Here is a 24,433-nt window from a genome sequence, read left to right as displayed (position 1 = left end):
TCCTCATCCAAAGAGTTGTTTCAGTTCCCATGGGTACCGCTCTGTGACAGTTGCAGTCAGTGAGCCTCTCTATATGCCCAGCCCATCGCATTTTACTAAACCTGCTCTCAACAACAATGTCCCGCACTCCACTCTGCTGTCTGATCATTTCACTGGGGACTCGATTGCTGATTGAAATTCCCAGAATTCTTCTTTCCATTGACCTCTCCAGTTGCTCCTCCTCTGTCTTCATCAGCACCCATGTTTTGCTGCCGTACAACATTGCTGGTAGTACTGTTGAGTTGAAGAGGCTGGCACATGTTGCCTTGTTGATGATCATGGTGCATGTTAATTTCTTGGCCCAAATAAACATATTGCTCAGCTTCTTCTATTTGTTCTCCCTTGATTGTTATTTGGGCTTTTGGCAAGGTGACAGAATGCATAAATTTTGTTTTGGAGTGGTTAATTTTCAGTCTGACTTGGCTGCTTTTTATGTTGAGTTCTCACAGTATTTTCTGTAATATTTTCGGTGATCAGCACCATCCATGAATCTGAGGTGGTTTAACTGCTCTCCATTGATTTTGATTCCACCCTTCCAATTCTTCTGCCTCATTACCATTTCAAGGCAGGTTGTGAAGAGTTTAGGTGAAACTGTGTCTCCTTGTTTCACACCTTTCTTAACTGGGATGTGAAGGAAGGTATCAAATAAAGTTATATCGGTAGTGCAGTCAGAATTTGCCCACACAAAATTAAAATGGAAAGAGGGGTCTCCTGAACCACTGCTCTGTGTCATATAGATGTTATTATAAATACAATTTTATGAAACATGCTGCATTCCTGGTATTGCCCTCTACAATGTTTTCTGAGTAAGAACATGGATCTTCCCCTCCATCCATTTGGGCAATCAGAGACCTTTAAGAGGTATTGCAGCAGTCACACAATATGCATGCCAGTGAGCTCCTGGAGTGATTATGCTGTTGTACCAATTATATTAGACCAATAAAAATCAGCAGGATCTTATTAAAGGGGACAAGGCAAAGATGTCACATTTATTATTATAACAATTTATGAGTAATAACTAATATCTTAATCTCTTACACACACATTTTACCTATTACCTATACACACACACACACACACACTCATATTATAATACCTAATACCTATACACACACACATACACACATTCACACACACACACACACACATTCATCAGGTGTTCTGCAGCTGCTGCATAGTTACCAATCCTGAAGATAGCTTAAGTTCATGGCTTGATTTAGCAGCTTGGGTTCGTAGCTTGTGGCAGCTAACTGGCCAGGAGAGCTGAGCACAAGGCTGAGTGGATCTCTGTTGGGCAGGCACCGATGTCCTTCCATGTTGGCAGCAGAATGTTACCCAGAGTCTGTCATCTCACCCTTCTTTTTTTATAGGCTTTTAGTTTGGATTCAAGTCTATAGGTCTTGCTGTGTCACGCTGCCTCTGGGTTAGATTGATCACCCATCAATTGCAGGCGTGACTTTCAGCCTTGGACCTGGCTTTGATCTTCCTTCTGTTGTTCTGTTGTCCTTTCTTTTTAGGGTGGATGCTTCTTACTTTGTTTAGGGCTGTTGTCTAGGTCTTCAGCCGTTGGTATTTGAACTTTATCTCATCAGGACAGGCTGGGGCTGGAGGTTGATTCCATCATTCATACATATCTCATTCACACATCTAAACTAAACTAATAAGATTACAGCAGGGTTTGCAAAAATGAAGGCTGGAGGAAGCTTTTACAAAATGGAGTGAGTGTTTTAAAATGGGGTTTGAATTACAATATGGAACAGAAGTTACAGTGTAGGCAAGTGTAGTGAATGGTGAACAGAAGTTACATTAATAAAATGAACAATTAAAAACAATTTCATTTATCAGTTCTACAATGCCGCATTAAGGTTGAATGGTGGGGTTACTCCAAATTGTTTCCAATTCTGGGCTGCCACCAAAAGGCACAACATATCCCTTATGAAGATGGGCAGAGGTTTTATTGAATGTGAGCTAAACAGAATTTCCTTTGTGGTAGAGGATAACTTTCTTAATTGATCTGTATTGGATGTTGAGGAGTTACAATGCACATTTTTGGAAAGGGTCCTAGAAAGGAAAGATTATTTGAAATTAATTTTAACTCCTATCTACTCTACATGTCTATTTGAAATATATTTCAGTATTTCCAACTTCTACCCTGACTGTAACCTTGCTCTTTTAAAGCTATTTTAGCACCATAAGATCTCACATGTTGAAGGCTAAGACCGTTGTCTGATGTTGAACAATGGGTTAGAAATTTGATAAGCTTGTTTTTGCTATATTCAACAAATTGTAAATGTATGATGAGTTTGGTCTATTGTAATTTACAACAAAGCACAATACAGGACGTAGCAGTCACCTGTGTACTAAGCCTCTAGTTTAGTAGGTAAAGCAAAGAAAATGTTTTTGAAATAATACCCTGATTTTTTCTTTCTTTCTACATCATATCGTGTTATGATTTTATTAAGATTACGTTTAAGTTATTATATACAGTAATGACAATGGCCCTAAATAAATGGGTTGAAGTAAACATGTGCAGTCCCTACAAACATGCGAACTCCATAGCCCTATCCTTTTTCTTTTTCACCCTGTTCCCAAAGTCTCTTCTGTGAATGTGCTCTGGAGATCACCAAAAAATTGTACTCTAGACTGCAGACACACTGTGCACAGAAGCTGTGCAGGCTGCCTCCTCATCACATAGTGGAACCCGCTCTAGCTCCACTGTATTCAGACATAATAATGGAGCTCCATTTTAAGGCTGGACAGACTGGGTGGGTTCAGAGAAGTTACCAGTAATGACTTATCAGAGAACACGCAGTGAATCAAAGTCAGAGCTGGGAATAGAACACAGGTCAGGAGGGAGAACTCACCAGATCAGTTAAATCCCATCAAACTAATTCTCATGATGTGTTTTAAGTATCATAAAAGATGAGACAACCAATTTTCCCATTCTAACAGAATAGACTTATTGCCATTGTGGAATGTAACTTATGTGTATGAAAATTTGAGATGTAGTTGACTGTTGCATAAGAATGTAAATAAAGATGATGGACAAAACTCAACTTCAGTGAAAAGTTGAGGAAATCAAATCCAAGCTGCTGTAATGCATAAACTAGAGCTAGCTCAGGATATTTCTGTCACAGTATTTTTTTAGTGAAAAAATGCAGACACTTTCATGAACATTTCTTTGCCCACCCCTACACCCCTTTTTTTGACCATCTTGTCATGTGTACACTCACTAACATTTCATTAAAATGATAACCAAAAGCTTGTTATCAGTTTCTGAAATCCTGTGAAAAACACACATGCCCTAAACCTGGCAAAAGTATAAGTTTTGCTTGGAAAAAGAGGTCAAGATTTGGACTACATGACCACATTTCAATCTCAGTTACAATAAAGTCAACACAGAGTAACTCACAGTAACTGAGATCAGACTCTTACTCAATATGTTCAAAAATTAAACTATGATTGCTGTACCTTTAAAAGGAAAATAAAAGGAATGTATATGAAAAAAATAATAGGATGCAGCATATGAGTTTTCATAGCATTTTAAATATCTTGACAAATAGACAATTTCATTTAATTTCTTGGTCAGTTACATTTCATTGTTTTAAGTGTAGCACTAAGAATATTTTTGCTATCCATTTTTTTCATCTTTGTCGGCAGAACCTACTTTACTTCAAATATCTCTAGAAGTCATAAAACATTTAATGTGTAAGGAAGTGCATAAAACATATCCTTGTAAGACTGTGTAGTGCCCACTTCTTACTCAAAAATATAGAAGAGGTTTTGGAACTTAGCACAAAATATCTGCAGTGAATTATCTAATACTTGTTAAATACCATTGTTTTCTATGATAATGTAGAAAACAGTTCATGAAGAGCAAACTACTTATGTTTGGGGTTTTTTTACCCAACACTGTAGATTTGCCAAGTTGAAGTGAGAGGACAGACAGCATACATATTGAGAACAGTTGTGCATTGTCTCATAAACTGATCTTTTTCGTGGCACAGATAAACAAATACAAGGGCTGGATTCTCAGCTGGTTTAAATCAGCAGAGCTCCAAGAATCTGGCCCTATATTTTTGGTTGAAACCAATGGTAATAATTATGAAACTAAATAATTTTTGTGTAACATTCATCTGTACCTGTACATACTAAAGGTTAATTTCTGTGCTAAGATGTACAGTAGTTTCCATTGAAAAGTCAACAGTTACTCAGTTATTACACAGTAGTAGTTACAAAACCACAACTATTATCTGTGATAAGAACAGTGAAATACTGTGATATCTCAGATACTGAAGGCTTCCTCCTGTCCCTGTGAAGTCAATGACAGTTTTGCTATTGATTTAAACATGAGCAGGATTGGCCGCTATGGTTATGTTTAGACTGCAATGTAAGACCAGAGTTAGTAGAATTCAAGTCACTAAACTCTGAGTTTGTTAACCTGGGATTTGAGCATCTATTCTCATTTGTAACCTCGAGTTAGGAATTGTTGAACCCTGGGTCCCAACTGGGACTCCAGCATCTGTACTGCATTATGCAGGCTTGAGTCAACCACCTATATCCCAGTTTTCCTAACAGGTTCCCAAAATGTGGCCGCTCTAGCCACATTTTGTTCATGCTGCAATGTAGGAAAACTACAGTGTGCAGAGGACAAAGAAAGTCAACCCATGGGATTGTGTGATGCTTTTGGTGGATCCCCTGAGCATGAGTCCAATGGGGCTGTGTCTACACTGCAAAGCAGGGGGGTTTGAAACCTGGGACCTGGCTTGGCTCAGGCTTTAATCCTCCACCCCCATGAAGTCCTGAGACCCTACTGCCATTTGGGTGCAGATGATAGGGGGGTAGGTTGAGCCCTGGGTTTATATTGAAGTATAGACATAACCTATGCCTCCACTCCCCACACATATTCACCATCATTGCACGAGGGAAGGTTGTGTTATTCTTTGTAACAGGTCAGTACAGCAACTGTGCTCCTTCTTTGTTCCCAAGAGTCCCAGAGGATGTCATGCCTGCCCACCACTACCTGTCTAGGGACTTGTGCGGCCCCAATTGTTATGGTGTCTGAACATCCAACAGACATTAGTAATTTTATCCCAGAAACAGCCCTAAGAAGTAGAGAAGTAGTATTGTCCCCTTTTACAAATGAGAAAGTGAGATTTAGTGACTTGTGCAAGGGAATGCAAGAAGCTTAAGGCAGAATCTATAATTGTTCTCAGTATCTGCAATTGTTTTGAGTCCCTGTTCAGTGTTTTAACAACTATAGAAGTGGGTTTCAACCATTTTTCACTTGTAGACCCCCTCAGAAATTTCAACTGGAAATGCAGACCCCTTTGGAAATCTGCAGACCCTGTTCTTTCTTTCAAACATAGTCTGTGGACATCCAGGGGTCTGTGGTCCACAGGTTGAAAACCACTGAACTAGACCATCCTTTCTCCCATCTTGGTTTGTTTCCACCTTGCCTTCAGTGTAGGGGCTGACCCTTAAGAGTACACAATTTACCCAAATTATTTTGATGTGGTTGGCTTCTTCGTGTTCAGGAAGCTTCTATGTTTTATGCCATAAATAATATTTTAATATTTTTCATAAACATACAATGTTATACAAACCTAGAAAAAAACAGATTGAACAAAGTAGGTACAAAAATGTTCAGTAGAAAGAAGAAACAAAGAGAGAACATTTTAAAGGGAGACGGTTGACAATTCAGTTTGTTTCATAATACAATAACTCCTCACTTAACGTTGTAGTTACGTTCCTGAAAAATGCGACTTTAAGTGAAAGGATGTTAAGCGAATCCAATTTCCCCATAAGAATTAATGTAAATGAGGGGGTTAGGTTCCAGGGAAATTTTTTTTCACTAGGCAAAAGACTATATTACAAACAAACAATTTAATAGTGGTACACAGTGATGATGATTGTGAAGCTTGGTTGAGGTGGAGGAGTCAGAGGATGGGATATTTCCCTTACTGCTGAATGATGAACTAGCAATTGGTTGAGCCCTCAAGGGTTAACTCTCTCCTGAAGCATGAGCTCAGAAAGGCATGCTATGGTGCTTAATCAACTATACAGTCTACAAGATCCCTCTGACAGCCAAACATTAATATATCTAGGTGTCTTCTAGTTGATACAGCTCCAGTAGGAAGCTTCAAAAAAAAAAAGAATAACTTCACTAGTCTTTTATTCAATGGAATTAAATACCCAAAGTATATTGCCACTCTGGTAGGATTTATTGTTGTCACTTTTCAACCAAAGAGCATTAGTACTGAACTTCTAATACAATCTTGCTTAAAAGGTCAACATTTACCCAGAGTCCACATGGTGATGTGCAAGAGACCACATTATTTCCATATGCTTTTTGTAGGATATAACTTATCTCAGTTACCACTGTGCAACAACGGTAGTTAAGAATTTACTTTTTTTTTTTTAAAATGGTGACTGCTGTAACACAGCTAATTTTAAAACAGTGGTTAGCATATTCAAAGCAGTGTTCTCGAGTGTTAGAAGAAGATACATTTTGTATTATGAAATTATCACTACATGTTTTATCATTTCTACGTTAAAATTTTCACTCGTGGTATAATACAGATTTAAAGATGCAACGGCCCTTTTGTTTACACAGTAACCACTGATGCTAATGGAAGCCCCATAGGCATATCAAAGGGAGGCTAAACTTTATTATAGAGTAGGCATTTTGAATAAAGTGGCTTGGCCAAACTGTGTCCTGTTTACACTCATGTAACAGCAATATAGTCATTAAACCCCATTTTAAGAAATAGAAAAGTTAGGTCCACTCTTTTAATAAAGAATATTATTCCTTAATGCAAACATGAATATTCTAAAAATCCCAGACTTTTTTTATATAGAATAATTCTCAGCACAGATTAAATTTTAATTTTCATATTCTCTCTTTTAACAAACTATTTTCTCATGAAATTTTACACGATTTTGCCTAAACTGTCAAATCTCCTCTGAAGTTCAGTGCTTAGTCTGTTCATCTTACCAGTGAGTTCTTTCTTTAGAAGAGGCTCTCCTTATACCTTCTAGCATCTTTACCTGAAACAAGTCACTCCAGTTATAATTTTCAAACACTAAAGTTACCAGTGAGTCCATTTATTACTAACTGTTAGAGTCATTCGAGTGTAGCAGACTGTAGATAAAATCACCGAGGAATACGGAAAAAAGAACAGATACTGCTTTAATCTAACAAGGGAAAACGGGAGAGTAAAAATATACAAATTACTCAGACAATAGTTTTCATGTATAATTAAATGCATATTTGGCTAAAACTAATATATTTCATTTGGTAACTAATGCTGAAATAACTAAAACAGAAGTGGATTTCATTACCTGAAATACCTAAGCACCGTAGGTGTGTATGATTTTGTACTGCAACAAATCCAGCCTCTTAAGGAAACAAGGTATTATTTTGGGGGACAAAATTAAGATTTTTTTTAAATCTGATTTGTTTTCTAGTTATAATCATTTTTTTTCCTCTATGGAAGTAATAGGACACTAGGCTGAACATTTTGGAGAACCTATGTGAATCAAAGTATAAGAGCTTTGGAACATCTAACAGATTCAGTGTTCTGATTTTCATGCAATCTGAATGGAGGACATGCTTTTCAGTTATTTGAGTGGGGGGAAAGGTGTGTCATTCCTTTTACATGTCAGAAAATGCTGTAACCTGTGGTGAAAAAAAAAAAAGAAAATCAGGCATTAAAGGACATGGTCCTCATTCTTTACTTACTTATCAGAAGTAACTTCACTGAAGTCAATGGAGTTACAGCTGTGTGTAAAATGAGTATTTGTTACTATTTAGTAGCAGTAATAAATATATTATAATAGTGCTCATAAGCCTGTATTATGTTGGGTAATATACAAACAAACGATACATTCTGCTCCCTGAGGGGTTTCAGTCTAAATACACAAACATGCAGGTTAGGAAATGTGGACACTATATTTAAGAAGAGAATTAAGCCCCTTGTTCTTTGAGGTCCTAACTATTAAGACCTGACTATACAAAACAGTCTTCAATCTCTCTAGCAGTAATACATGGAATTAATGGATTTGGAGGATATTAAAATTCTACTTCTGTATCAATTCTTACTCTACATATTGTCTTGCTGCTGTATTTGCAATTTGAAATATAATGATAATTTTTCTCCAAATCTGCAAATGGTGTAAACAAAAAAACTTTATGCAAATTGTAGTTATTTATTCAATGCTTAGATACTATAGTGAAGGGGGCATTGTAAATACCACAGATTAGTTAAAGAATCCCTTCTTTCATTGTGTATGAGCAATTTCCATTCCTTTTCCTCCCCTTCTCACTCGTGGATTTCCGATTGCAGGTTGTTGCAGCTATGTAGTCTGCAGGATAGGAGAGAGATGGGGCAGGGGTGAGGCAGTATTTTTTATTGGACCAACTTCTGCTGCTGCAAAGGACAGACTTTTGAGCATCACAGAGCTCTTCCTCAGGTCTGGAGAAGGTAACCAGAGTGTCTGAGCTAAATACAAGATTGGACAAATTGGTAAGCATAAGGATTGCACATGTGGTGTAGGAGACCACTTAAAATGAAGTGGCAAGTGAAGGGTTATCAGGCACTAAGGGATGTTACAAATCATTGTAATGAGCTATAAAAGCAGTGTCTTTGTTAAGTTCATGGTTTCTAATGTTCAGCTGAACGATGATTCTAAGTTCTGAGACTGGTGCATAATAAGAATGCTTTTCTTTGAGAGATGTCCCTGTGGGTGTTTCACTCCAGGTGTTGGTGCGTCCCTGTGCCTTCGCTCTGAGATTTTGACAGCAGTACTCATACCGGTCGCGCATATGTAGAGCCTGACCCCCACCCCAAGAAGTGTACCTTAATAGTATGTGTGCACTACTGGTCTCCTCAGTTCCTTCTCTACCATCCCCATCCTGAGGTGAAGGTCAGTAGACTTGTTAGAGACTTTTCTCTCCCTTTGTTAAATACCTTCCTTCTTAGTTTTTTCCCCCAGAAGTACTTAGATACCATTTCTCCTATCTTTATTTCTCTCTAAACAACAACAACAAAACCCCCTTTTTGTTCCTGTTAGCGGCAGCCGCTTCCAACATGCCTGGCTCCCCAGGCTTTAAGCGCTCCTCTACCTGCAATGATGCTATCACTCTCTCAGATGGCCATTCAAAATGTGTAAAATGCTTGGGGGAGTCCCACATCCCCCTAAAATGTGCCCACTGCAGCAAGCTAAAATCCAGGGCTTGTAAGGACAGGGACCTGAGATTAAAACTGCTTCTCCTCCAGAAGTCCTTAGGGTCAGCTTCCGACCCGGGTGCTGACTCTGCTGCACACCGCAGCCCCCCTGCCTCAGAGAAAGAAAAGAAAACTTAAAAAACGCAGCACCCTCTCTCATACGCAAAGGGTACTTCACAGGAGAAGACTTTTGACATGCCGGGCTCCTCTGACACCGCATGAAACCCGCCTGTGGCTGCAGTGGTAACACGAAGCTCCGGTGCTGAGGCTTCAGGCTTCCAGTTGCCTGCTTCTCTCATGGCACCTCTCTCATGGCATGTTGACATAGCCTGCGGGGGTTTGGGTATTACTGCACTCCTGGCACCAGCACCTGCTGAGCTGGACTGCAGTGAAACAAAGCTCAGGACACTGGTGCAGAGGAACCTTTCTTCACAACAGATTCTTCTTGCACAACCCTCACCTCACAGAGGGGCTCCAGCACCACAATTTATGCAGTCAAGGTACCTGCTGGTGTCATCTATCCTGCAGTCACCCCTACTTAATGCTTACTTCTCTCCAAATGCTCAGTCAGGGTCTGGACAGCCCTCCTCCGGTGATGAGGAATCTGGACTGCAAGGGGAAATTTTCACCATATCAGATCTTCCGTCCCCAATCAATAGAGGTCATAGAAAAATTACCTCGTCCTACTCTCAGGATCCTGCCCCAGGGTGTGTAAAGTCCTGGATGGCACCACCGATGCCCTTACTGCCACACTGGCAATCACGGCCAGCTCCAGGGGTTTTGCCACCCCAAGCAGCCAAAACAAGGTCACAATCGCGATCTGTGGCAATTCAGTGGGAGGTCCTTCGCTCCGAGTGGGAGTGAGGGACCCTCGGCCAAATTGCCGCTGAATAGCTGGACGTGCTGCCCCCTCTCTGGAGTGGCCTTCCCAAACGCTTGCTAAGCTGATGCCTGGAGCTGGCCCTGGTGGCAATATTGGACTCCATGGGCATCTTATCCTTGAGACCACACTTGCTATGCCACCACAGCCAGGCACGACACATGCCTAGCGCCTTCAGTTGATGAACCTACCACTGACGTTATACTGTCATTCTGGCAAAATATGACCACAAAAATTACAATAAATTCATGGACTTTATTAATGACATTCTGGAAGAAAAGAAGCAACAATTTATGGCTCTAGTTTCTGAGGGACAAATCATCTCACGTACCACTCTTCTAGTGGTCCTTGATGCAGCCAATACTGCAGCAAGATGCACTACTACAGCAGTTGTGATGCGCCAAGGTTCATGGCTCTCTTCTTATTCCTTTCCTCAAGAGGTCCAGAGTACCATTGAAGATCTTCCCTTCAACGGTGACAAACTCTTTGCCTCCATGGTGAAAGACGTACTTCATTCAATGAAGGACTCAAGGGCAACTCTCCGGTCCCTAGGAATTCAAACCCCTATGATGAGAAGGCGACAACATAGATATCAACCTTTCCAGTGTCCATGCTACCCCACATACACCCAGCAATTCCATAGATCACATGAGCAACAACAGCAGCAGCAGCAACACCAGAGACCCAGATACCAGCGCCACTGTCCCAATTCCTCAGCAGCATCTCAATCCACTCCCACTAATAAGCAGATTTGAAGCCTTGGTCGAGAGTATAGAACACAACGTTCCCACTTCAGCGCTTGGACCTATTTTTGGACATTGCCTACAATCATTTTCCCATCAATGGCAGAATATTACCACAGACAAATGGGTTATAGAGGTTGTCACAATTGGCAATTCCATTCTTTTCCTACCCTTGCCTCCTACCCACCCACCCTCCCTGTCCCTCTTCAGGGCCCCTCTCATGAGCAACTGCTCCTCCAAGAAATACAACATCTCCTTCAATTGGGAACAGTGGAAGTTGTGCCCAAACAACAGAGAGATGGGTTTTTATTCCCATTATTTCTTAACAGAAAAGAAAACTGGGGGATGGTGACTGATCCTTGATCTCAGGCGGCTCAATGAATTTATCAAAAAGCAAAAGTTCAGAACGGTTGCCCTCACCACCATAATCCCAGCACTGGAGCAGGACAATTGGTTTTCAGCCCTTGACCTACAGGACACCTATTTTCACGTGACTATACATCTGGCCCACAGACGTTTCCTTTTGTTACCCTTGGCTTGACACACTTTCAATACAGGGTGCTACCCTTCGGCCTATCCATCGCTCCCTGTGTTTTTTCCAAGCTCCTAGCCATAGTCGTCTATCTCAGGAAACAAGGGGTCATAATATTTCCTTACCTCGATAATGTCTCCTCAAAGCTTGACGAAGCGCTTCAATTCACACAGTTCAATGTCGCTTTCTTAGGGTATGTCTACACTACCTGCCGGATTGGCGGGTAGCGATCGGTTTGTCGGGGATCGATATATCGTGTCTCATCTAGATGCGATATATTAATCACCGAACTCGCTCCGGTCAACTCCAGAACTCCACCAGAGCGAGCGGCGCTAGCGGAGTCAACAGGGGGAGCTGCAGCCGTTGATCCCACGCCATGAGAATAGGAGGTAAGTCGAAATAAGATACTTCGACTTCAGCTACGTGAATAGCGTAGCTGAAGTTGCATATCTTACATCGACCCCGCCCCCCTAGGGTAGACCAGGCCTTATTATCCCTCAACCTACAAATAAACAAAAACAAGTTCACATTATCTCCTACCCAGCACCTGGAGTCCATAGGAGCACATCTCGATTCCTGGACGGGAATAGCATCTCTCCCGCCTGACCACTTCAACACCATAAAACTCCTTACCGCAAAACTTCGCAACAGTCCTCAGGTCACTGCTTGAGAATGTCTACAACTATTAGGTCAAAAATGCGTGATTATACATGAGGTGCTTCCAAGCTTGGTTAGCCACAGTTTACAGGGGGAATGTACATGCTCTAAACAAGCCTCTATCCATACCTTTCAGAGTCAAAGACTCTCTGCTATGGTGGACAGTTCCCTCCAACCTCTGCTCAGGAGTTCCCTTTCTCCAGGATGCTCCATCCCTCAAAATGACTACCTATGCACACATGTCCCACCACACAGTCCATGGGTTATGGTCTTCAGCCGAAACCTCCCCACACATAAATGTCCTAGAACTTCGAGCCATACGCAACACCTGCCATCACTTCCTCCCATTGATCCAAAACCAACATATACGGATAATGACATCGCCTGTATGTTCTATGTAAACAGGGAAGAGAGGAGTTCGCTCTCACTCGCTTTGCACAGAAGCTATGAAGCTCTGGAACTGGTGCATTGCTAACAACATCCAGATGTCAGCCACCTATTTTCCCAGAGCTCTGAATACCAAAGTGGATGAATTAAGCAGATGCTTTTCCTGGGGTCACAAAAGGGAGATAAACGAGATGATCATTCACAACATATTCCACATTTAGGGCTACCCAACCATAGACCTTTTCACAACTGCAAAAAACATTAAATGTCCTGAATTTTGCTCCAGAGTGGGACTGGGAAAATATTCCCTAGGAGATGAGTTCATGTTCTCATGGGATTAGGACTTACTATATGCATTTCCCCCAATACCAGTTCTCCACAGAGTTCTGACAAAGATATGAACAGATCATGCCATGGTAATTCTGATTCCCCGGTTGTGGCCCAGACAACCATGGTTTCTGTTCCTCACCAGAATGTCAATTCATCCACTGATTTCATTGCCCCTCACTCTGAACCGCCTATTGCAGCAACACAGCCAATTTCTTCACCCCAACCTGTTCATGCTTCACCTCAAAGCTTGGTTCCTACATGGTTCTCCCAAACTGAACTAAAATGCTGTGCGCAGGTTCAAAGAGTGCTCCTACACAGGACACAGTCTACTCACATCACCTATCTCTGAAAGGTGAAGCGACTCACACACTGTTGCTCAGCTGAATGAATTCATCCTACTTCTGCACCTCTTCTGCCCATACTTGACTACCTATTACACCTTAAGCAATCAGCTCCATTAAAGTCCACTTAGCTGCAATTACAACTTTTCATGACAAGATCAACAATACCTCTGTTTTCACTCATCCAATCACCAAGCCTTTTCTCAAAGGGCTCCAATTCCTATAGTCACACATTAAACCTCTTACCCCTCCGTGGGACATTCACTTGGTATTAACCTGCTTAACTCAACCACCATTCGAGCTCCTAGCGACTTGCTCCCTCTTACATCTCTCTATGAAAACAGCATTCTTGGTGCCAATCACCTCCACCAGACTGGCAACAGAAATAGCATGGTGGACCCACCGTAGGTGCTATTTTTAAAGGATAAGGTTACCTTCTGACTACACCCCAAATTTCTTCCAAAGGTGCATTCATCATTCCACATCAATGAGTCGATACACCTACTAGCCTTGTTTCCTAAACCACATACAAACTCTTTTGAATCCACAATGCATGTGTTAGATGTACACAGGGCTTTGTCCTTCTATTTGGACAGAACCAAGCCCTTTAGGAACTCCTCTAGACTCTTTATCTCCATTGTGGAGTGCTCCAAAGGGACACCTATTTCTATCCAGAGACTTTCAAACTGGATCTTTAAGTGTGCTATCAGGTAAAGAAGTTACACCTCCAGCTGGCATCAGAACTCACTCCATTAGATCTGTGGCTACCTCCGTGGCTTTTTTACACAACATTCCTCTCACTGACATCTGTACATGATTAGGCAGAGCTGTATTATCTACTGCATTCCTACCAGATCCGAAGTCCCTACCTCCTTGACATACACTACTTTTCAGTCACTGGAGTAGAGCACCCACAGGGACATCTCTCAAAGAAGAAGAGGTTACTTACCTGTGCAGTAACTAACATTCAAGAGTGACCCTGTGGGTGCTCCACTACCCACCCTCTTCCCCTCTACTTCGGAGTTGGAGTAGCCTCCATGGTGGTGAAGGAACTGAGGAGACCAGTTGCTCACATGTACTATTAAGGTACACTTCAGGATGTGGCAGGGGTGGGAAGGAAGAGAGGACAGGTCCTGCGTGTGAGCGACCAGCATGAGTACTACTGTCAAGATCTCCTAGCGAAGGCACAGGGACGCACCAGCACCTGTAGTGGGGCACCCACAGAGACACTCATCTCAAAGAACATCAGTTACTGCACAGGTGAGTAACCTCCTCTTATTGTACAGTATCTGCCGCAGAAGAAAAAATGTGGATCAGGGTTATCCAATTGTTTATTTCCGAATTCCGGATACTACAGAGTGTCTCAAAACTACATTATGTTGTTGGCTATTTTAACACAGAGTTTTATTAAACATATAGGGTTTACTACACAGAGTCCCTTTGTGTAGACAGGGAAGAACTTGTGTTTTGCAAAATTGGTATAGTTTTCAGCTTATAGATAAAGCATTTTTTTAAAAAGGAGTTTTATATAATAGTTCATCCTTGTCTAGGCTGTTCAGAGAAACAGTATTAGAACTGCAGATGATAAAAAAATCAGGGGAATTAATATTTTTATAAGTGTCTTCCTCCTGTTTTGAAATTCATACATTTTTGAATAGCTATTTAGCTGGTGAAAAAACCAAAGAAAAATTCTCAGGAGAATTTGTCAATGCTGTTTTGCATATTTTTTTCAAAATGTTGATTCAGAAGTTTTGGAAATTTCAATTCTGAAAAAAATACTCACTGTAATTAAATCTACCTTACAACTACTACCTAATTTCCTTTAGACACATTTAATGGATCTCGGAAAATATGGTGGTGGGGCAAGTGAAAACAATCCCTAATCTGCTCTTGGGTGTAATAATATCAGATAAGTTTTGACAGCTCAGTTCCCTGTTGGCTATATGTATGGCTGACGTGGCTTAAGGCACTTTACTCCAGGTGAGGTCTGTATTAATTTAGACTCAGAAAAGTGACTTCAAATGTGTATGTCTGTCTATCTCTATTTTCATATTTGTTATTACTACAAATGGTAGTGTGAAAGGTTTATCTAGCAGGCAGAGCTTTCTTCATTTAATGTTTTCCAGAGATCTCACTGAAACTATCAAACAAGCTTATTTTGTGTGGTTTCTACCTTGGGGAATCCACCCCTTGGAGATGTAAGTCAATTATTCCATCTACCCCTTGGAGAAGTAAGTCAATTATTCCATCTATACAGAGAAGGGGAAAAAAAGGAGCCCTTGAGCTCCAAAGACTGCCCCTTTCTCTGAATGCTCCCTGTGAGACAGAAGTCAGGGAGGGAAAAGTAGCAAGAGATGCCAGCAGAGGGAAAGGAGCAATGGGTGTGGGAAAGCTACCATACATCTGCAGAATTATTCCCACTGCAGGATAACTTCCTATCTGTTGATGAAGATAGGAAGTAGAGAGCAGCTGCTGGCTTGTTTTAAGATGTTCACCTGACTTCTCTTCATACTATCTCTTTTATGTTCCCAGTACAACTCACAGGCAGCACAATTATGTGAAAGAATATGTTCTTCCCCTCCTCTCATCATGAGCTCCTCTTGTGAAAAGGGAAGCACAGAATTTCCCAGAAAAAGAGGGAAAGAGAAAAGAATAAAAGCAGCAGAGAGATCTGAAATGGTGAGAGACAGAGGAAGAGAACCGAAAAAGAGACTGTGGAGGGAACTTAGAGACAGAAGTTAAAAGAAAGAAAAAAGAGGTAGAGAGGAATCTGGGAGGAACAGAAAGATATATAATGGGAGAGGAGGAAAGGAGAAAGACAAAGAGAAAGTGAGGCAAGAACGGAGGGAAAAAAATATGCAGAACTTCTGTTTTCAGAAAGTAACAATTTATTTGAAACAAACAGCAGCAATCAACAACATTGAGCTTATGCTGACAATTCCTAATAATACCGAATGCCAAGTGCTTTTCCCACCAAAGTCAACATGAAGATTCTTTCCATCAGTTAACCTCTTGACAGAGAGAGTTTGTAGGACCATGAAATAAGTTTAGAGACATTTACTGCCATACAAATTTCAAAATAGATAGTATTTATTTGTGTCATACTATAAACCTGTATCCAATTACCTATACAGGATGCAGTTTGATGCAAAATTGTATTTTATACAAAACAAACAAACCTGAAGTTTTCCTTTAACAGAGCCAACTTTGTACCTCTTACCTTGTGCCTTTTAGCATTAATCTACTTTTTCCTTCTCATCCCTGATAAATTAATGGCAACTTATGAAGTTCAGGTCACCCCATTCTGTACATCATCTGCCTTTGTACATCCTACTGCTTGCTTTCCTCACATGCATGCTACAAACTGATGTGAGGTCCTTTTTAACTCAGGTGCCCTGATTAACCAGCCTGTCCTAATTGATTCTAGCAGTTTCTTCTTAATTGGCTCCAGGTGTCCTAACTAGCCTGCCTGCCTTACTTGGTTCCAGCAAGTTCTTGCTTGTTCTGGAACTGCTCCTGTTACCTTACCCAGGGAAAAGGGATCTACTTAATCTGGGACTAATATATCTGTCTTCTAAGACTCTCCTGTAGCCATCTGGCCTCACCCTGTCACACAACACACACAACACAACTTTTCATTTATGTTATTCTGTTGCTGTCCGTAACAACTGTCTTCTCATTCAGTGACTTCAGTGAATTTGCTCTTAGTATTCAGCCAATGGTCTTGTTCTCCTCTGATAATTTTTACATGTTCTCTTTTGTTCCAAGTACTCTTATTTATTGTCTTCTGATAATTTAATTTTTGTTCTCATCTGTATATCCCCCTGGTTAATATTATTCAAGAGAGTGTTCCCACTGAAGTGAGCACAGCTTCAATTATAATGCATCCAGTAAAGCAAAGATAATGCACAGTGATGTCTTTCTATTTGCACACATGTAAACTAACATGATCCAGATACCACTGTATCAATTGTATATTAACTAATCTCCAGGTTTGCTCTTTTCATATTATAACATCTTAACGATTACCCTAATAACAGAATAAGATAAAGTAAACATTTCAATTTTGCAGTAATATAAATCAAAAAGGAAGTTGCAAGACAACATACATTTATCTTTTTTATCTTTCCCTGGAATAATTGCAGGGTATGATTGGCAAATAACTCCCTTTTGAATAAAACTGCTGTTACAAGCTGATTTACATACTACCTACATAGTATCAAAGTTAAGGCAACTACTTTCAGGCTTACTTTTAAGGACAATCTTAGCTGTACCATGCTGAATTTGGGCTCACTAGTTCAGAGTTTCTTAATGAGCATTCATTGTGGTATGCATTGGATAGGGTTTATAAAATGCTTTAATTTAAAAAAAATATTGTTTCTTTTCTTATTGTGGCAATGGGTAATAATAATTTCAGTTTATGGTTCTGCTACAATGGAATTAATATCATTTATTGTACACTGCCAAACAAGAAGTACTTTAAAATGTTCTTTAAACACACATGGAAGGTAAAGAAAATGGGGGACGAAACTTTTCAAACTAAAAAATAAATCATATACATCTTCATTTTTTAATGAATACTCATTTTGCATCACTTGCTATTGGTGTACAGTCTGTGAAAGGAATGCTTTGCTTGGAAGTCTCTTAAATTACATCAAAAACCCTGTTGGGAAAAAAGAAGTTTCAGGTAGTAGCTCTCAGGTCTGTTAGTATAGTCTGATTTTGTTTCATCTTAAGACAAAACAAGACAAACACACGACAGTGGAAGAGAGAAAAGAATAACAAATGTTACAAAAAATGTCTTTTTCTGATGCTTGTATGAGGTGGGTGTTGTAGTCATGATGGTCAAGGATATTAGAGAGCTAACGTATGTAATGTAATATCTTTATTGGACCAATTTCTTTTGGTCAGAGACAAGCTTTCGAGCTGGACATGAAGAAGAGCTCAGTGTAGCTCGAAAGCTTATCCCTCTCACAACAGGAAGTTGGCTCCAATAAAAGATATTACCTTGTCCATGTTGTCTTTCTCTGATGATATTGTTGAGTTTCTAGAAGACCATGCTCACAATAAAACAACCATTACAGAGTTAGCCACTATTACAAACTGACTTTACTGCTCTAGCTCTTGAAAATGTTTGGATAGGCTTCTTTTAATTCCAGTCTATGGCCACTTTATTGGCCATTCTGTGGGATGCAAAATATAGCAGAGAGGCACGATAATCATGTGGTTAAAGTACTGGCTGTCAGGCTGTCTAGAGTGGATCACAGCTGTGAGTGCCAATCTCAGGTCAGTCTGTTAAAAAACAGGGCACATCCTAAACTGGTTGTATATTCTATTATTAGTTTTCACCAAACCAGTATAAATGTCTTGCCATGGAGCCACAGTCTTCTTCATCTCTCCAGACCCTCTTTACCACTCAGACAAATTGGATTTTGTGATGAAAGGTTGTTAAAACCAAAAATCACCACACATTAAGCTACTCCTGACCTCAGAGGGCTAGACATTTACCTCAGGTCAATGGATACTCAGGATCTCACACCAAAAACAATATTGTATCTAATTTTTCTAGTAAACTAACTAAAGATTTATTTGCTAGAAAAAATAAATGAGAGTTATTGATAGGTTAAGGGAGGTAAAATACATTACAGGTGAGTCAAAGTTTGTAAAATCCAAATAATTAGCAAAGTTGTAGTAATCTGCTGGTTTCCATAAGTCTCTCAGGGCTACCCAAAATGGCTGTGGAAATCTCTGTCCAATTGCTCATAATTCCCCCATCAGAATCCATCAGTCCAGAGATATAGGATTGCTCCCAGGGTTTATTCTTATAGTTGTCTTCCCCGGAAGCAGTCTGGCACATGTTCCATAGCAGCCTGGTCCGTAGATTTACCATTGGTGAACGCAATGACCTGTGCTCTGAAGTTAGCATGCTTCTCATTTACAGTTCTAAGGCTTCAATACCAGTTAGTGGGCAACAATGACCATACAAAATATATTTAGTTGCAGCCATCCGGACACTGTTTGATTAGTTTCCCTGACAATGTGACAGACAGAAAACAATTCTTCATTAATTTTTCATGCAGTTTTACACATTAAGTAAATTCTCATCTGAAAGTTTAATACATCCTTTGATCTAGGGCTAAGCAAGTACAGGTAGATATATAATGCAAATTGTAATGTAATGACATTCAACAGGTTACAGATAAGTGAAGACAGCACCATCACATTTCCTTTGAATTATTGCCAATACTCAAGTGATTGGCCTGATCACATTACAATGCCTTTTGATACCCTTTAATTTCTATTAGCATGTAAGTGAATTAACCTGCTGCCTTAGTCTGAGCTGCAACTATTAGAACAACATCACACTGGCCTAATACAAAGGAGTATTGAGGATGAATACTTGGCCCTGTTGTAGACTTTCGGGCAAGTCACTTAAACCTCTTTGCTTCAACTCTCATTCTAAAAGTAAAGATGCTTCTTTGTCTAGCTTTTCTATTATTTTGTAAGCTCTTCAGGGCAAGGTTCTATTTCCTACTCTTGGTATTTGAGGACTTAGCACCAACTGGAGACCAATCTCACATGGAGCCTCTAGAACTACTGAAATACGATACCTGCCAATAATAACTGATATTTAGCTGTTTTGGAACTATTTTCAATTTGTCCCTGTTTGGTTAAGCTGTACTGTTATCATGGTAAAAAGAGAGATGGGAAATAGGTAAAAGATGGTGGCGGTGGAGAAGGAGCATGGCTGAATAGCAGAAATCTTAGGTTTACATCACAGGATTTCTCAGGATACAGCAATGGAGATAATTACGCATTTGATTCTCTCTCATGTGGAACCTTCAAATATATTTTCAGTATTGGCAAAAAGTAGAGTCAGTGATATGATGATCTACATCTGATTCTCATACATTGTTGGGTGACTATGTTGTGATGCTGGTAATGGCAACCATTGTGAGGCTGCTCTAAAGCTCTCTATTTAAATTGCTGAGTACTCCACAAAATAGAAATGTCCAATGCTTAATTTGTAATGAAGAGATGCTGGTTTACTTTTATAAACTGATATGGCAAGACAAGAGGTACTGGGGGCTATGGACTGCCATGCCTAGAAGTGCTGGGACTCAGCCCTGAGAAACCCTGAAATAATTTAAGCACTGGGAATGTCTAAAATGTCCAGCTGAAATTGTCCAATCTGTATAAATATTTAGTAGTCCCTATAAGTTCCCCTTTTCTAATCTAAGAAGATTTTGGTCTATTGCTATAGCATTTTTATAACCTTATCAGAAGTTTTGAAAATCTTGAAATCACTCATTCTTTTACTCCAAATAAACTCATTCCCACTATTTTTGACCTCTGTTTGTGGTTTTTGAGCAACAGTATTACACCATGCATTTTTAAGTTAAAATGACATTCTGCCACGTTTCACCATCTTTGAACTACTTATGATTGAATCACAGACAACAACACAACACACTGAGTAGAACTTCATATGATGCTGCATAAAAATGGCTAGTTACACTAATATAGTCACCACTGTTACAAAGTTGCAGTAACTCTTGTACAATGTGTATCGTGTAAGGTGTCAATGGAAAAGTTACAATCTATTAGATATGATTATCCTGATTAAATCCATGTATCCTCTTTGTATTTGTAGATACACATACACACATACATGTGTATGTTCCTGGATGACACTACCTCTGATAGATTTGTGTCAGGGCTAGACAGCTATGTGTTAATAGCCATTTAAGGACACTCTGCTCATAATGGGCCAGTAAGTCTTTCCTGTCGACTCCTCTGAAAGAATATGGGCAATGGCTGCCCTCTGAGTCAGGAAAGCATGTAAGGACATGTGATATGGACATGTGATTCTGGACTCCATCTTGGGCCATTTCCATGCACATGGCAGAGGATATAAATTGTAGTGGAACATCTCCATTTTGAAAGCTACTAGGGAGACTTTGCAAGCCACCAGTCTATTCCATCACTGGTATACAAACCTGATATAAGGACTTAGCAACCATTTGTATGTATATGAGCTACTAGCCATTTTAACTCTTCTTTTCTTTATTAATAAATCTTTAGTTAGTTGGTAAGGATTGGCTGACAGCGTGATATTTGGTAAGATATAAGATTCATTATTGACCTGAGGATATGTGTCTAATACTTTAGGATTAGAAAGAACCTCACATATGGTGAAATGGGGTTTCAATAACTCCTCATTATGTTAGATTGGGTTGTCTGTGTGGGAACCAAGGGCTAGAATGCCTACAGAAGACTGTGTTTGGCTTCTGGTTAATCAGTGTGGTACCACATGAGCTATTTTATTACTGGCTTGGCAAATCTAATTATAAAATAAACCACCAGTTTTGAGGGGTTATCTGCCCTATTTCTTGCAGTCTGCCTTGAGTGTGATTTATCCCAGGCACCCAGTTGCACCTCACTTGAAAATATAAAATATGTAGATCAAACAATAGGATATAATATTGTTTAGACATGAAAAAGACTGGGAGTCTGATGCAGCTATGATTGAGGTCACTTGTTAAATTCTCTGAGATGGAATTGAAGCTGCTCTGAAATAATTTACGAGTACTGTATTTTGACCTGTTTTGGGAGATATTTACTGTATGAATATATTGCATTAGTTTAATAGAGGACTTTAAGGAAAGACAAGCAGGTAAGGAAAGAATGGCTCAAGATAATCCACTTCTCTACAAATATTTGAGACAATGTCAAGACAGGAAGAGGCCCACAAATGGAGATCAAAAGAACTGTGGGAGGTTTAAAAAAGTCAGTCTTTCAAGGGAGGTTTTATGGAATTGTTTGAGGGTCACAGACTGAGACACAGCTCCCTGCTGAGGGTTTCTGAAGAGACTAGGCCTCCCTTGGACAGCTGCAAGGGATGGCAAGTCTTAAAATAGACATGTGAATAGATTGTTGTTCTAAAATCCTTTTTCTCTAATTGTTTTGTTCCTGCTGTTAGAATAAACAATATTTTGGTTTAAGAAGGCTGTCTGGTCACTGTATAGAAGTGGTCACACACTCCTGAAGGGAAGAACCATAGATATCTGAACTCAGCCAAACCTATTGGGTAAGAATGATTGCTACAAAGAGGCAGGTCAGAGAGTGGGATAGCTGCAGAATTCCACCCTGAGATAGATAAAGGAACAAGGTTTGACACAGGAAGTGGGGAAGGGGGGGAAGCACTCAAAGAGACTACAAAGTGGACAGAGGAGCAGTTAGCCTTGTAACCATGGCATTCCCACCGGCATTTTTAGTCTGACTCTGGCCATAGATGACATGTTGGTGTTAGTGTGATGCTATCCTCTGTTCATAACCTACCATAGTAATCTATTTTATTATTTTCCATAGCATCTATTATTGTAATATATAAGTATTATGAGTTTTTTTCACTGTGTTCTCTGCCTCTTAAGTTTTTGAAATGGTTAATTACCAGTAATAATCACTTTAATTTAGGGCATTTTTAAAAAATGCAATTCAAGTAGTAGCTGTGCAAGTAAACACTAAAACTACATCTGTTACGTGGCAGAAAACACTGAAGAAAAGTAATGGAACTATATGTGTATGGTTAAGAGAGATTAAAGAATGTTTAAATATGTGCATTACATTTAACATTAAATGTGTCTTTCCTAAGCAGAGTTTGATTAATTGGTTAATTCAATGATTTTTAATGATGAAATGTTTCTAAACAGCTAATAGAGCTTTATGAGAGTAATTGTGAATAAAGGCCTGAAGCACTTAATACATACAACTCATCTCTATGTATAAAATGAACATCCAAGAAAAACATCTATTAAAATCACATCAAAAGGTTTGGGAAAGTAAACCCCAGTCCACTTAGGGTCAAGGCTGCATGTCCACACAGTTTAAAATCAGCATGGAGAAAAAAAGTCAGTGTGTTTAATCTCAGAAAGAGACATTCCAGGAAAACAGGTGAATGTGTTCTTAATTGTGATTTCTACGATTGTTATAATGTGTTTGGTGCCCAAAATGTGATTTGACATTTTATAATATGACACTATAGCTTGACACTTTATATATGCCTGTTTGTATTCTCCTTCTGTGGCCTTTCAAAAATTTCTCCTGATTCAGCCATTGTATTGCTCTTCATACTCTATGGAGAACACACATCATCGTGTTCTGGTTGATACATGAATGCTGGTGACTAAGACTGTCTCTTGGATTGGGAGCCAGGACTTCTTGAGTGCACTCATGTTATAACCTATTTGAGTGTCAAGAGCCTTTCTTCCTCTTACTGATGGCCACGGTTTTCTTTCCTCCTCTCTGCCTGACAGAGAGGCTCCCTGCATGGGAAGATGAACACATGCATTATCATTTGCCTAAAAAGAAATATAAAACACACATAACTATTGGGACAGATTCAATAAAATAATTGTATTATTTTCTAATGTAAGGGCAATGAGCTAATGTAAAATTCTTCATTGTTTCTATCTAAAGGTAAGATAGTGTAGATGTTATTATTTTTAAACTTACCCCCTGCCCTAATGAAATTACACTTTTAAAAATGTGCCTGCACATTCTAAATTATTTTGTCTATAATGTGGTACAAATCTGCCGTGATTTTCAAGCATGTGGATTTACAAGAATATATAATATCAGAGACAGGTTAGACCAGGGGTCGGTAACCTCTGGCATGTGGCTCACCAGGGTAAGCACCCTAGCGGGCCGGGCCAATTTGTTTACCTGCCGTGTTGGCAGGTTCGGCAGACCGCTGGCTGAGATTGGCCATCCCAGGCCAATGGGGGCAGCGAGAAGCGCTGCAGGCTGAGGTATGTGCTGGTCTCAGCTTCCCGCCATCCCCATTGGCCTGGGATGGGAAACCGCAGCCAGTGGGAGCTGCGGTCCACCGAACCTGCCGATGTGGCAGGTAAACAAACTGGCCCAGCCCGCCAGGGTGTTTACCCTGGCAAGCCACGTGCCAGAGGTTGCCGACCTCTGAGTTAGACACTAATCCTGTTTCTTAAAACACACACACCCCGGTCCAAGACACACACAGCTCTCTTTCAACACAATTTAACTAGTTATCAGTAAAAACTCTTGATTTTCCTCTCAAAGCAAGCTGAAGCAGATGGCTTCAGGATTTTATGTGTCATGGTTGCATTATTGGCTACTACAGGTTTTTAGACAGGAAAAGTCACTAATGCATTTATGGCATGTTAAAGTTCAAACAACAATTGCTAGATTAATTCATAAAATTATAGTAAGAGAAACATTATATAGTCAAAGCAAATACTGTTCCTTGTTTTATTCTT

General features: G+C 39.9%; 1 protein-coding gene across 1 annotated transcript in view; it reads left to right on the top strand.

Moving 5' to 3' along the window:
- The window catches only part of KLHL1 (kelch like family member 1), a 480,042-nt gene that overhangs the window by 42,838 nt on the left and 412,771 nt on the right, over positions 1–24,433 (top strand).

The sequence above is a fragment of the Gopherus evgoodei genome, chromosome 1 (genome assembly GCF_007399415.2).
Source record: "Gopherus evgoodei ecotype Sinaloan lineage chromosome 1, rGopEvg1_v1.p, whole genome shotgun sequence".
NCBI classification, from domain to species: domain Eukaryota; kingdom Metazoa; phylum Chordata; order Testudines; family Testudinidae; genus Gopherus; species Gopherus evgoodei.
The sequence above is the reverse complement of the archived record's forward strand: the minus strand, read 5'-3'. Positions and strand labels throughout refer to the sequence as shown.